The following is a 14,480-nucleotide window of genomic DNA, read 5'->3' as shown; positions in this document are numbered from 1 at the left end:
ATAGCTCAGAAGCGTTCCAGGGTGCACCTTGACTGCACCACGGTCGATACATCCAGCTACACCCATTCAGCCATCTCTCACCAAAATGACTAGGAGGAGGAATGCCCAACAGAAGAAAAATTCAGAGGATGGGCATTCTGCAACAGAGCTAATGGCTATCAACATAGACAATATGTCGGAAAGGGCATTCAGGCTAACAATTATCCAGGCAATAGCTAGGTTGGAGAAAGTCATGGATGACAAAACGGAATTGATTAGGGCTGAACTGAAAGCCACCAGGAATGATGTTCACAATGTTAGGGCAAAACTGAAAGCCAACAGGGATGAGGTTCACAATGCTCTCAATGAGTTCCAATCTAATTTAAGTTCTCTAAAGGCTAGGATAACTGAGACAGAAGATAGAATTAGTGATCTGGAGGACAAACAGATAGAGAGAAAGGATCAGGAGGACACCTGGAACAAACAGCTTAGAAGCCACGAAAACAGAATCAGGGAAATAAATGACGCCATGAAACATTCCAACGTCAGAATTATTGGACTCCCTGAAGGGGAAGAGAAAGAAAGAAGTCTAGAAGATATAGTGGAACAAGTTCTCCATGAAAATTTTCCCAATCTCGCAAATGGAACCAGTGTTCATGTACTAGAGTGTCAGAGGCAGGCCCCTGGCCAGGGCGGCTTCCGCCATTAAAAGATGGTGCCTAGCTAGTTGCCAGGTTAGGATTGCATCGTGAGACTAAGCAGAATGCCCAAAGAGGAAGTAAACAGCATTGGTTGCTAGTGAAGTTGTTCGTTTAGGTGCACAACCTGATTCGCTCCCTCCTGTACCCTGCTTGCTGATTGGTCATGTAAACGTATATAAGTGTGTAGACTTGCGGAAATAAAGAGAGAGAAGATATATCTGAACTGGGGCTTCTTGTCGTCCTTGTGGGTCGAGGGCTATACTAGAGGCAGAACGGTCTCCCCCCAAGATTATAGATTCTCAAATGTCCTCAAGACACCTAATAGCAAGAATGAAGAATTATAATTGTAGGCAGACCCTCTTGAAGGCAGTGAGGACAAAGAAGCTCCTTCCATACAGAGGAAAGCCCATCAGAATAACATCAGACCTGTCCAGAAAATACTGGCAAGCCAGAAAGGGCTGGCAAGATATATTCAGGGCACTAAATGAGAAGAACATGCATCCAAGAATACTTTATCCAGCAAGACTGACATTCAAAATGGATAGAGAGATAAAGAGTTTCCAAGGCCGGCAAGCCTTAAAAGAGTATGTGACCACCAAGCCGACACTGCAGGAAATATTAAGGGGGGTTCTATAAAAGGGGAAAAGTCCTAAGAATATCATTGAACAGAAATATGGAGACAATATACAGAAAGAAAGACTTCAAAGGTAACACGATGTCAATAAAAACGTATCTATCAATAATAACTCTCAATGTGAATGGCCTAAATGAGTCCATAAAATGACACAGGGTTGCAGATTGGATAAAACGACAGGACCCATTCATATATTGTCTATAAGAGACCCATTTCGAACCTAAGGATACACTCAGACTGAAAGTGAAGGGATGGAGAAACATCTTTCATGTCAATGGGCCTCAAAAGAAGGTTGGGGTAGCAATTCTCATATCAGATAAATTGGATTTTAAACTAAAGACTGTAGTCAGAGATACAGAAGGACACTACATCATTCTTAAAGGGACTATCCACCAAGATGATCTAACAATTGTAAATATCTATGCTCCCAATATGGGAGAAGCCAATTACATAAGAAAACTGTTAATCAAGATAAAGAGTCATATTGAAATGAATACATTAATAGTAGGAGATCTTAACACACTTCTCTCAGTAATACACAGATCATCCAAGCGGAAAATCAATAAAGAAACAAGAGCATTGAATGGCACATTGGACCAGATGGACCTCATAGATATGTACAGAACATTCCACCCTAAAACAACAGAATACTCATTCTTCTCAAGTGCACATGGAACCTACTCCAGAATAGACCACATACTGGGTCACAAATCAGGACTCAACCAATACCAAAAGACTGAGATTATTCCCTGCATATTCTCAGAACACAATGCTTTGAAACTGGAGCTCAGTCACAAGGAAAAGTTCGGAAGGAACTAAAACATCTGGAAGCTAAAGACCACCTTGCTTAAGAATGCTTGGATCAACCAGGAGATCAAAGAAGAACTTAATTCATGGAAACCAATGAGAATGAAGACGCTTTGGTCCCAAACCTATGGGATACCACAAAGGTGGTCCTAAGGGGGAAATACATAGCCATCCAAGCCTCCCTCAAAAAAATGGAAAAATCCAGAATACACCAGCTGTCTCTACACCTTAAAGAGCTGGAGAATCAACAACAAATCAAACCAACTCCACACATAAATAGGGAAATAATCAAGATTAGAGCAGAAATCAATGAGGTGGAAACTAGAGATACAGTAGAACATATCAATGAAACTAGAAGCTGGTTTTTTGAAAGAATAAATAAGACTGATAAACCATTGGCCACACTAATCCAAAAGAAAAGAGAGAAAGCTCAAATTAATAAAATTATGAATGAAAAGGGAGAGATCACAACTACACCAAGGAAGTAGAAACAATCATCAGAAGTTATTATCATCAGTTATATGCCAATAAGTTAAGTAACCTAGATGAAATGGATGCATTCCTGGAAAACTATAAACTCCCAAAATTGAACCAGGAAGAAATTGACAACCTGAATAGACCAATATCTAGTAAAGAGATTGAAGCAATGATCACAAACCTCCCAAAAAACAAGAGCCCAGGACCTGATGGATTCCCTGGGAAATTCTACCAAACTTTCAAAGAAGAAATAACACCTATTCTCCTGAAGCTGTTTCAAAAAATTGAAGCAGAAGTAAAACTTCGAGACTCTTTATGAAGCCTGCATTACCCTGATCCCCAAACCAGGCAAAGACCCTACCGAAAAGGAGAATTTCAGATGAATATCACTGATGAATATGGATGCTAAGATTCTCAACAAGATGCTAGCAGACAGAATCCAACAGCACATTAAAAGAGTATTCACCATGACCAGGTGGGATTCATCCCTGGGTTACAAGGATGGTTCAACATTCCCAAATCAATCAATGTGATAGAACAAATCAATAATAGAAGAGAGAAGAACCACATGGTCCTCTCAATTGATGCAGAAAAAGCATTTAACAGAATCCAGCATCCGTTCCTGATTAAAATGCTTCAAAGTATAGGGATAGAGGGAACATTACTGAACTTCATAAAATCTATCTATGAAAGACCCACAGCAAATATCATCTTCAATGAGAAAAAGCTCACAGGATTCCCGTTGAGATCAGGAACAAGACAAGGATGCCCACTGTCACCACTCTTGTTCAACATAGTATTAGAAGTCCTAGCAACCGCAATCAGACAACAAAGAGAAATAAAAGGTATCCAAATTGGCAATGAAGAAGTCAAACTCTCTCTCTTCGTAGGTGACATGATTCTTTATATGGAAGACCCAAAAGGCTCCACCCCCAAACTACTAGAACTCATACAGCAATTCAGTAACATGGCAGGATACAAAGTCAATGTACAGAATTCAGTGGCTTTCTTATACACTAACAATGAAAATACAGAAAGGGAAATTAGAGAATCGATTCCATTTACTATAGCACCAAGAACCATAAGATACCTGGGAATAAACCTAACCAAAGAGGTAAAGGATCTGTACTTGAGGAACTATGGAACACTCTTGAAAGAAATTGAAGAGGACACAAAAAGCTGGAAGACCATTCCATTCTCTTGGATTGGAAGAATAAACATTGTTAAAATGTTTACACTGCGTAGAGCAATCTATATTTTTAATGCCATTCTGATCAAAATACCACTGGTATTTTTCAAAGAGCTGGAGCAAATAATCCCAAAATTTGTATGGAATCAGAAGAGACCCCAAATTGCTAAGGAAATATTGAAAAACAAAAATAAAACTGGCGGCATCATGTTACCTGATTTCAAGCTTTACTACAAAGCTGTGATCACCAAGACAGAATGGTACTGGCATAAAAACAGACACATAGACCAGTGGAACAGAGTAGAGGGCCCAGATATGGACCCTCAACTCTATGGGCAAATAATCTTCGACAAAGCAGGAAAAAATATGCAGTGGAAAAAAGACAGTCTCTTCAATAAATGGTGCTGGGAAAATTGGATAGCTATATGTAGAAGAATGAATCTTGACCATTCTCTTACACCTTACACAAAGATGAACTCAAAATGGATAAAATACCTCAATGTGAGAAAGGGACCCATCAGAATCCTAGAGGAGAACATAGGTTCTCCTCTCTGATATCAACTACAACAACTTCTTTCAAGATATGTCTCCAAAGGCAAAGGAAATGAAAGTGAAAATGAACTCTTGGGACTTCTTCAAGATCAAAACTTCTGCACAGCAAAGGAAACAGTCAACAAAACAAATCTTCTCCCATGGGATGGGAGAAGATATTTGTAAATGACAGTACAGATAAAAGGTTGATATCCAGGATCTATAAAGAACTTCTCAAACTCAACGCACACAAAACAGATAATCATATAAAAATATGGGCAGAAGGTATGAACAGACACTTCTCCAATGAAGACATACAAATGGCTATCAGACACATCAAACAATGTTCATCATCCCTAGTCATTAGGGAGATTCAAATCAAAACTACATTGAGATACCACCTGACATCAGTTAGAATGGCCAAAATTAACAAGACAGTAAACAACATGTGTTGGAGAGAATGTGGAGAAAGGGGAACCCTCTTACACTGTTGTTGGGAATGCAAGTTGGTGCAGCCACTTTGGAAAACAATGAGGAGATTCCTTAAGAAATTAAAAACAGAGCTTCCCTATGATCCTGCAACTGCACTACTGGGTATTTACCCCAAAGAAACAGATGTTTCTTTGAAAAGAAGGGCCATTTGTACCCCAACGTTCATAGCAACAATGACCACGGTCACCAAACTGTGGAAAGAACCAAGAGGCCCTTCAATGGATGAATGGATAAGTAGGATGTGGTCCATATTATTATGGAGTATTATGCCTCCATCAGAAAGGATGAATACCCAACTTTTGAATCAACATGGATGGGACTGGAAGAGATTATGCTGAGTGAAATAAGTCAAGCAGACAGAGTCAATTATCATAAGATTTCACTTATTTGTGGAGCATAAGGAATAACACAGAGGGCATGAGGAGATGAAGAGGAGAAGGAAGTTGAGGGAAATTGGAGGGGGAGATGAACCATAAGAGACTATGGACTCTGAAAAACAACCTGAGGGTTTTGAAGGGGTGGTGGGTGGGAGGTTGGGGGAGCCAGGTGGTGGGTATTAAGGAGGGCACATAATGCATGGAGCACTGGGCATGGTGCAAAAGCAAGGAATACTGTTACGCTGAAAAGAAATAAAAAAAAATAAAGAAATATAGTGGAAGTGGGGAGCAGAAATTAATGAAATAGAAAATTGAAAAATAAATGGTAAATAAGCACAAAACCCCCCAAAAAACAAAAAAAAAACAACAACAAACTATATATATACAACAACATCAAACATATAAACATAAAAAATAAAAACAAAATAAAAAATGAAAAATAAATAAAATAAAATAATTAAAAAATAAAAAAAATTAAAAAAATAAAAACAACAACAACAAACATATATTATATAATACATGTATCTGTATATTACTAGACTATATATTATATATAATATATATGATATTTAAATATGTATATTAGACTGGTGAATAGAACAGAGGCACCCACTTGATTTTGGGTATATTCTGGTCTCTTAGAAGAAACAAACTCTCAAAATTTTAAAGAAAGCATTCTCGCTTTGGCAGCACATATACTAAAATTTTAAGAAAGAAAGAGTTATATATATACAAAAATAAGAGTAAACACAATGAAGGTATGAATATGAATGTAAAGATGAAAATTAAAAAAGACTCTAATAAAGGAACTGATAAGTTGATAAGTTAAACTTTTTCTTGGAAAAACAAAAAAAAGAGGAGAGAATGTGATCAGGCTGGAGACTAGAACAAAGCCATGCACTGGATTTAGTGTATATTTTGATCTACTAGAAGAAATTTTATCCAAAAATTAAAAAAAAACAAACCTGTATGCATACAAAAAATAAGGTTAAATACAACAAAGGGATAAAATGTGCCTATAACAATGAAAATTTAAAAGATTTTTTAATATATTGTTAAGATAAAATGGTTAAATGTTAAAAGAGGAAAGAGGAAAAGTCAAAAAAAATAGAATAAGAACAAAATAAAATTAAAAAAAATTAACTTTGCAAGACTAAAGGATCATGGAAAAAAAGCCATGAATTCTATGTGTTGCTTTCCTCTTGCTCTGGAGTTCCACAGTTCTCATTGATCAATGAGGTTGGTCTTGGCTGGATGTTCTTGCTGATCTTTTGGGGGAGCAGTCTCTTGCTGTGATTCTCAAATGTCTACCTGAGGTGGATAGCACCGTCCTTGCCAGCGGCCAGGCTAAGTAATCTGCTTGTGTTTGCTCTTGGTAGCTTTTGTTCCCTGAACTTTCCATAGAGCGTTGGAGGCCCAATCTCTGGCCCAGAGGAGCTGAGAGCTCAGGACCCCACTCCTCAGTGTGCCCTCCGAGTAAAGCAGTCAATCCTTCCCATCTTCCTGGTCTCTGGTCATGCTCTGTGATCACCTGGCCTGTGACAGAGCATTTCTATCTCTGGTGCACGGCCCCGTCTGGAGTCTCCAAACCCAGCAGATTCCTGCCATGCAGTCCTGTGCCACTCCTCCTAGAGCAGGAGGGGATCTCTCTAGTTCTTCTAGTTATGTGGTCCCTGCTCGAAGAGCAGTGACCCAACTGTGCCTTAGATCACAGTTTATGGTAACCCCATGCTGAGAGCTCACTCCTCAGCTCCGTCTCTGTAGCCGGCTTCCTGGATCTGATACCTGGCAGCTCTGCCACACTCAGACACACCTGGTCTTTCTGTGACCCCTTGGGTCCTGAGACCACCCTGTCCCTGCATAGCTCCACCCCCTGCTTAGCCTCTGGAGTGACGTCCCTCAGTGGAGCAGACTTCTAAAAGTTCTGATTTTGTGCTCTGCTGTTATACTGCTTTCTAGGAGCCAGGCCCTCCCCCCATAGTCTATGTTCCCGTAGCTTCAGATTCACTTCTCCACACGTCCTACTTTCCAGAACGTGGTTGATTTTCTGTTCCTAGAATTGTTGCTCTTCTTCTCTTCTTTCTCCTGTTGAGTTTGTAGGTGTTCAGAATGGTTTGATAACTATCTAGCTGAACTCCTGGGACCTAATGATATTTCAGCTTCCTACTCCTCCACCATCTTGCTTGCTACCTAGCCATCATTTCTTCAGTTCTACATGTCCCTGGCTGGAAAGCATCTGGTAATGCCAGTCAGATTCTGTGTGTGAGTGAGGTGCTCACCTGAAAACAGAAGATGGCCCAAATGATCCCTGTCTTATGACATTCACACCCTTGTGCAGTTTTCTCCCATAGTGTGCTGTGGTTGAAGTTTGTATCCAACAGAATATGGCAGAGTGATAGTATATCACTTCTGGTGTTAGATTTTAAGAGATCCTGCTATTTCCATTTTGGCCACACTCATTCTCTCTTGGATCATTTGCTTTGGGTGGAAACCAGCTGCCATGTTTTGAGGATTGAGAAGCTCTGTGGAGAGGCCTGTGTGGTGAGGAACTGAGGCCTCCAGCCAACAGCCATATGAGTCAGCCTTCTTGATGCTGACTTGATGTTTCAGCCCCGATTAAGCCTTCAGATGACTTCAACAGCCTCTGCTGGTAGTTTCACAGTAACCTCATGAGAGACCCCAAACCACAATCACCCAGGCAAGCCAATTCCAGATTCCTACTCTCAGAAACTATGAGAAAATAAATGTTTGTTGTTTGAAACAACTGTCAAAACCCATGAAATATTTGAGATCTTACCCTATTTGTAATCTAAAAAGTCATTGGACTCTTGAGTCAGGAACAAAAGACTTGTACATTTATAACAAAGCAGTCAGTGTGAGCACATGTTTGCATTGGTTCCTCTTGCTTCCTAAGTCCAATGGGGGATGAAAAAGCGATGGGCATGTAGACGCTACGCACGCAGTGGGTTTGCCTCACAGCCGAGGGACCCTCAGCTTAGAAAACCCCAACCTTTTATAAGAGGGCTTCAAGAAAATTTGCTCAAACTTTACCCTGGAGAGCTATGTTATTTTTATTATATTGGACAGCAGACACTTCTGGCCTGTGGCCCAGGGGGATACACTGTCTCCATCTTCTGAGGTTGTTTGCTATACAAATATCCTGGAAAAGAGAATCTGGACTAAAAGCTGTCAGTGCTTCTGCTCACAAGAAGCACAAGGGGCCTAATGGAGACTTGTCTGCCAACAGCCACAGAATTTTGGAATAATTTTCTGTGCAGCAGTAGATGGCTAGTGCAGTGGAGACACCTGTGTCTGACCTCAACTGTCAGAGCAACTGCACTGATGGCATGTGTGATGGAGTTGTGTCCGTTGACAGACAATGGGTGCAGGGTCTTTGACTTTAGTGATAGGTGAAGGTGTAAGGAAGGTACAAGGCACTGGTTTGGAAGGTGAAAAAGAGTGAGAAAAGGAAAGGGAGATGTAGGGAAGTGGTCAACAGATGGAACTGACTGGATTTGACATGCTTAGCTTCCTCTAGAAACAAAGGTTGATCTAGGGAATAGTTAGATTTGTTAAAGGAGAGAATTCATTACTTAGCATCTTGCTCTGTTAAAACATCTCTTTTCATCTTTATTAGTAAGCTGCCTTTTTGCAGAGCATGGGGATGTGTTTTGTGGTTATTTTCACACTTTTATTCTCTAGTGAAGGAAAATGAGGTACAGTTAATGTTGAGCCAATCCATAGAGAATCAAACTTACATAATTCTCTTTGAAATATAAAAGAAAGAAATTACTTAAAGATTCTTTTTTGTTTCTTTGTTTTATTCTATGAAAATGAGGGATCAAATAAGATATTTTGGGTTTTATGCCATTAGGCAATGTCTTCATTTTCCTCATGAAATCAGAGGAGACAAAGACTTGTGAGTGTTTTTAATCTGAAATGGTATTTAGTCTTATGTTTCATTCAGTTTTAGGAATATAAAGTTTTAGGCATATTAAATGACATCCTTCATGGAGTATCCAAATGTGTGAATGAGCTTCCACCGGCCCATAAGATACTTAATAAATGTTATTCCTCCAGGCTTCTTCCCCCATGCACTGATTGGACAGAGCCCAAGGATGTTTTATTAGTTCTGCAACACATAATTCCATAGCTAATTGTACAGATTTTTATCAGGATCTCTCTATACAGGTTCCCAGGGCAAGCTATACACTTGATTACCACCTAAAAAAATTTAAAAGTGTAGGTTAAATGCCAGTTCTTTAATCTGACTGAAGTTTTAGTTTCTTCATCTTTTTACACAAGAACTGCAATACTTTTCTCTCAATGTTGTTGTGAAGTTCAAAAGTGCTAAAGTAGAGAAAGGGTTTATCACTGTGTTTGGCTCATAATAAATGCTCAGTAAATTAAGACAAGTATTAATAATCTAGGGATATTTTTAAAAGGTTTTATTAACTTTTTCATCAGAGAGAGAGAGAACGAGTGTACACACAAGCAGGAGGAGCAACAGGCAGAGGAAGAAGCAGGCTCCTTGCTCAACAGGAAGGACTTGATCCCAGGACCCTGGGGTCATGACCTGAGCTGAAGGCAGATGCTTAACTGACTGAGCCAGGTACCCATTAATCTAGACATATTAAAAATGCTCCACCACGGATTACATTATGTCATTTCAAATGCAGTAGTGTTCTCTTATATGACAGCTGTCTCTGTCATGTCCTATTTGATTACATTATAGGTCAGTTCATAGTTCTCTTTTGTACAGAAGTCTCATTTATATGATGTTAGCTATGTGCTTCTCTTCTCTGGCATATGGTAAAATCTCTCAATAAGTGTTGGCTTTTTGATACTAGCAAAATAATAAATCCCACCCACTGACCAAACTTAGCAAAGCCTGGCTATTCTCAAAGCGTATTGATTTTAACTTTTTCTTAAACAGGAAGACTCTTTACAGAAAATTTCCCTTGAGACTAGAATTCCTAATAAGTTCATCCTGTTTTGTGTCTAAAAATCCACAAACTTGGTCCAAGAGAAAGCCAGGACTGCGGGTTATCCTGCAGGTGTGAGGAGGAATGTAGTGTCCAGAGAAGAGATTTAGCCCTTTTGCTAAATCTTCCCAGGGGGTCCCTAGTAGTGTGGCCAGAGGCATCATCATTCACACACAGTATTCCCAGGTGTTGTCACAGTCTGGAGAAAATCATGTTGCAGTTCTGACAATGAGAAAAGGCCTTTATATCTCCAGGGCCTTGCAATGTTGGGTCCAAGCCTAAGGGTGTGGCAGGTGCTGTGCTCCAGCCACATTCTCTTGGCACCTACATTTCTAAGCATGCCTATTCTATGGCTTCTGTTGCTGGGACCTGCAAATCTTTGCTTAGGTCTCTCTCTGGCCATGGGAGCCTTGTCAGTCAAAATCTGGGGCAAACTGGAAGTATAGGAGAATTAGCCCTAGGGACTATGGACCTGATGAATAAATGCCAAGCTCCTTCGCCCCTCAGGTGGGAAAACTCCAAGATGTCTTCTGCATTGTTTTCCAAAGTTTCCTGATATGAGTGAGGCCCTTGCCCATAGTGGTGCCATAGTTCTTTAATTCTATTACCAAGTAATACTCTCTTCATCTGCTTCCATCTCTCTCTTCTTCCACTGCTCTATTCTCTTTACTGGTTTTCTAGGATCATCTCCCAGAAAACTCAAATCCTTGTCTCAGAGGATCCCAGACTAAAACAAAGGATCCACTCACATTGCTTCACGTTCTCCATTAGCAATTATAACTTGTCCTGTAGGTGCTCATTCTCCAGAATCCCCCTTCTCTGTGTCTCCTAGGAAGGAGGGCAAGAAAGAGGGGACTTGACATCCTAACCATCCACTATATGGGTAGTTTTAAATCCCTCATCTCATGTATATTTCATGGCTATGTTGTAGTATTCCATTTTACAGGTAATGAAACTGAGGCCAGAGGATTAAGTATTTTGACTGAGGTAATACAGTTTCTAGATGGAAGAGATAGGAATTGATTCCAGGTTTTCTGACTTTTTGTCTAAAATGTTCTTGTTTCCAGTTTATTTCTAAATCCAAGAACTGGACAGAGAGGAATAATGTACATTTCTGCATTCCATGTTATACATTTTTTAGAAGAAGCATAGATCATATCAGATCACTCCAAAGGTTTCATGTAACAAGTAGAATAAAATCTAACTCCAACCTGTGCAGTCCTGCATATTCTGGCTCCTACTTATTTCTCAATTTCAACTTATACCACTTGTCTTTCCCCATGCTGTTCTAGACAAACTGACCTTCCCTGTGTTGCATGCATGCACCAAGCTCAGCCTGAATGTGGTCTTTGTCCTTGCTGTTTCCTCAGTCTGGAATGTTCTTTAGATCCTGTAGGACTACCTCCTTGTCAGCATCCTACTCTTTTGTGAATGTGACTTCCTCAGAGAATCCCTAATTGTTGTAGTCACCTGCTTCCAGTTCCCCTGTACTAGCCCTGGCCCAGGCATTCTTTATCCATTAAAAAAAAAAATGTATTTAATGCAGTTATTTCCTCCTTTGCTTGTTTTATAACCCTACTGGCACATAAGCTGATCAAGGGCAGGGACCTCTTGTCTTGTTCATTACCATTTCCCCGGGGCCGAGAACAGTGCCTGGCACGGTTTTTGTCCATTGAATGAATAAATAAATGAAGGTAAGGCAGTAGAGAAAGAAAATTCTGAGCATATATGAGAAAAGACCTTAAAACAAATTTTGTGAAAAACTAAGATTTATTTACCCAGCTCTTTGTAATCAGCAGAATTAATATAACTTGAAAGCAAATGCATCTTGCTGACATTTTAGAATCCGTATGCATGCATTAATACCAATCAATTTAAGTGTGTGTTTCACAGCATGCCATTTGTGTGAGAAATGGTGGAAAGGGAGAAGGTGGACAGCTTCTTAGCTTCCTTTTTTCTGGCACATTTAACATCATTCCAGTAAACTGGGCTCTGGGTTTAATTAAAGATTGTTCAGGGTGTGGAGCAGAGGTATGGAGAAAGTCAACAATCTTTTACATGTGGACTTTACTTAAAAAGCAAAGGTATTATTGTGGTTAAAAGGCCCATGGTTTGAATCATCCAAAATGCATTTTTTTTTGCCTTTCTTATCTCTTTTATTTTGATATTTGTAGCTTTGATCAATGAGCTTTTTAAGGGAATTAAGAGGTAGAAAATGATATGCCTATGCTCATGTATTTGTTTTAATAATATTGCTTGCTTTTCCTTATTATGAGATTTATCTATATTTATTAGAAAATTTGGAAATACAGAAAACATAAAGAAGAAAGTAAAAATCATCCGTAAGTCTGTTCAACAATGACTGCTAACATTTTGATGTGCTTCACTCCAGTTGTTTTTTTAGGATTATGGATATCTATGTGAACTATAGTTCTTTAATTTTAAGATTCACTATCTGTTATAAAATCCAGTTTGTTTAGTTACTGTATTTCAAGACAAATAATGATACATTTTTTTCTTACTTAAAAATTGGCAGTTACATGCCATTTTCTTCTCACAAAATTGAGACCAAGTTTCTTTTTCATTCTGAGTTCAAAGTTAATTTAAAATCACTTTTGGCCAACCATAGCTGTACAGATCATCCCTATTATGTGCCGTTTCCCATTATATGTGCTTCAAATGTTGACCCCTGAGACATCTGTATCTACAGTCTAATGTCAAAATATATGAAAAAAATAACAGGATTTTATCTGCATTTTCTATTTAGTTAAACTCATAATTTCTTCTTTATTGAATTACACATCACAAGTTTCTCTTGAAATTCAGCCAGAAGCTTTTACTCATGGATTTTCAGTGCCCAAATAATAGTTCTTCATAATGCATGAATCAGTCACACCAAATTCTCCCAGCTTTAAAGATTGCATGATATATTTGGAGAGACCGGGCACTGTTCCCATATGCATTGCAAGAAATGACAAGTATGTCACAATTTAATCTATTTGGCAGCTTATAAGTTCTTTTTGATATAAATTATTAAATGCATCCTAATTTAAGAAAATATCAAGCTGTGAAAAAACATGCACCATGGAATCAAAGATGTATGGTATATGTGTAACAATATGAGTGTCTTTATTTCAGCATGGTGGTTTTCAACTCTGCTGCATTAGAATCACATGGATATTAAAAATAAATAAGTGGGTAGGAGAAGAATCAATGAAACAAGATGGGATTGGGAGGGAGACAAACCATAAGTGACTCTTAATCTCACAAAACAAACTGAGGGTTGCTGGGGGGAGGGGGTTTGGGAGAAGGGGGTGGGATTATGGACATTGGGGAGGGTATGTGCTTTGGTGAGTGCTGTGAAGTGTTTAAACCTGGTGATTCACGGACCTGTACCCCTGGGGATAAAAATATATGTTTATAACAAATAAAAAATTAAAAAAAAATAAATCTGTGCCAAAATCATAACCTCAGACTTTCCAGAGAGGCCCAGGGAGTAATATTTATTTTAAAAGCCACACACACAAAATGACATTTCCCAGAAATTCCAAGGAGAAGCCAAGATTGAGAACAACCATTTGAATAGCTGATAGATCAAGATTGTTCTTAGGGTAGGGCCTGTCCTTATTTGGGAAATACCTTGATAAGCAGCCTGGGATAGGACGCGGGTCTCAGAGAAGACTGTAGTCCAGCATCTCAGCTACAAAGTAGACAGTTAAGTGGCTTACATGGAAAATGATAAAATTTATTTTATTGTTCTTGAAGGAGGAGAGGTAGAGAGAAGGGAAGGTGAAGAAAAATGGGCCCATGAAATGCGCAGCTCAGTGATTTAACAGATGAATAGCCAGTGGGCTGACTAAAAATAATTTTTAAAAAATGGTAATACTTTGTGTTCAATTTGAAATGGTTTGCAATACTGTTAAATGAACTTCTTCTCCATCTTCCAAATGCTTGATTCTATAATACTCTTGAATGCTTTGTGTGATTCCCACCTGCTTCCTCCCCCCGCCTCCCACTGATAGAAATTTAAGGAGGAGCTAAGCTAAAAACTTAAATTCTGGGTTGATTCAGGACAGAACAGAGTAGGATTCTGGAGCTGAGATGATTGAATATATCACTCTTTGGAAATCTTAGAAGGGGTTTTACTTTTCCATAGGGCATGGAATTAGTTGTTTAAGCCAATTTAGTTTGATATGTAAATCCAGGGAAGCTTCACTTGGCATGTAATTCAATGCACACAAACATGCCCCTTTATCTCTGTGTTCATATTTTAAAATAAATTGGATCATACTGCATACCCAGTTTTGT

This window comes from Mustela erminea, chromosome 12, assembly GCF_009829155.1.
Source record: "Mustela erminea isolate mMusErm1 chromosome 12, mMusErm1.Pri, whole genome shotgun sequence".
NCBI lineage: Eukaryota > Metazoa > Chordata > Mammalia > Carnivora > Mustelidae > Mustela > Mustela erminea.
The sequence above is the reverse complement of the archived record's forward strand: the minus strand, read 5'-3'. Positions refer to the sequence as shown.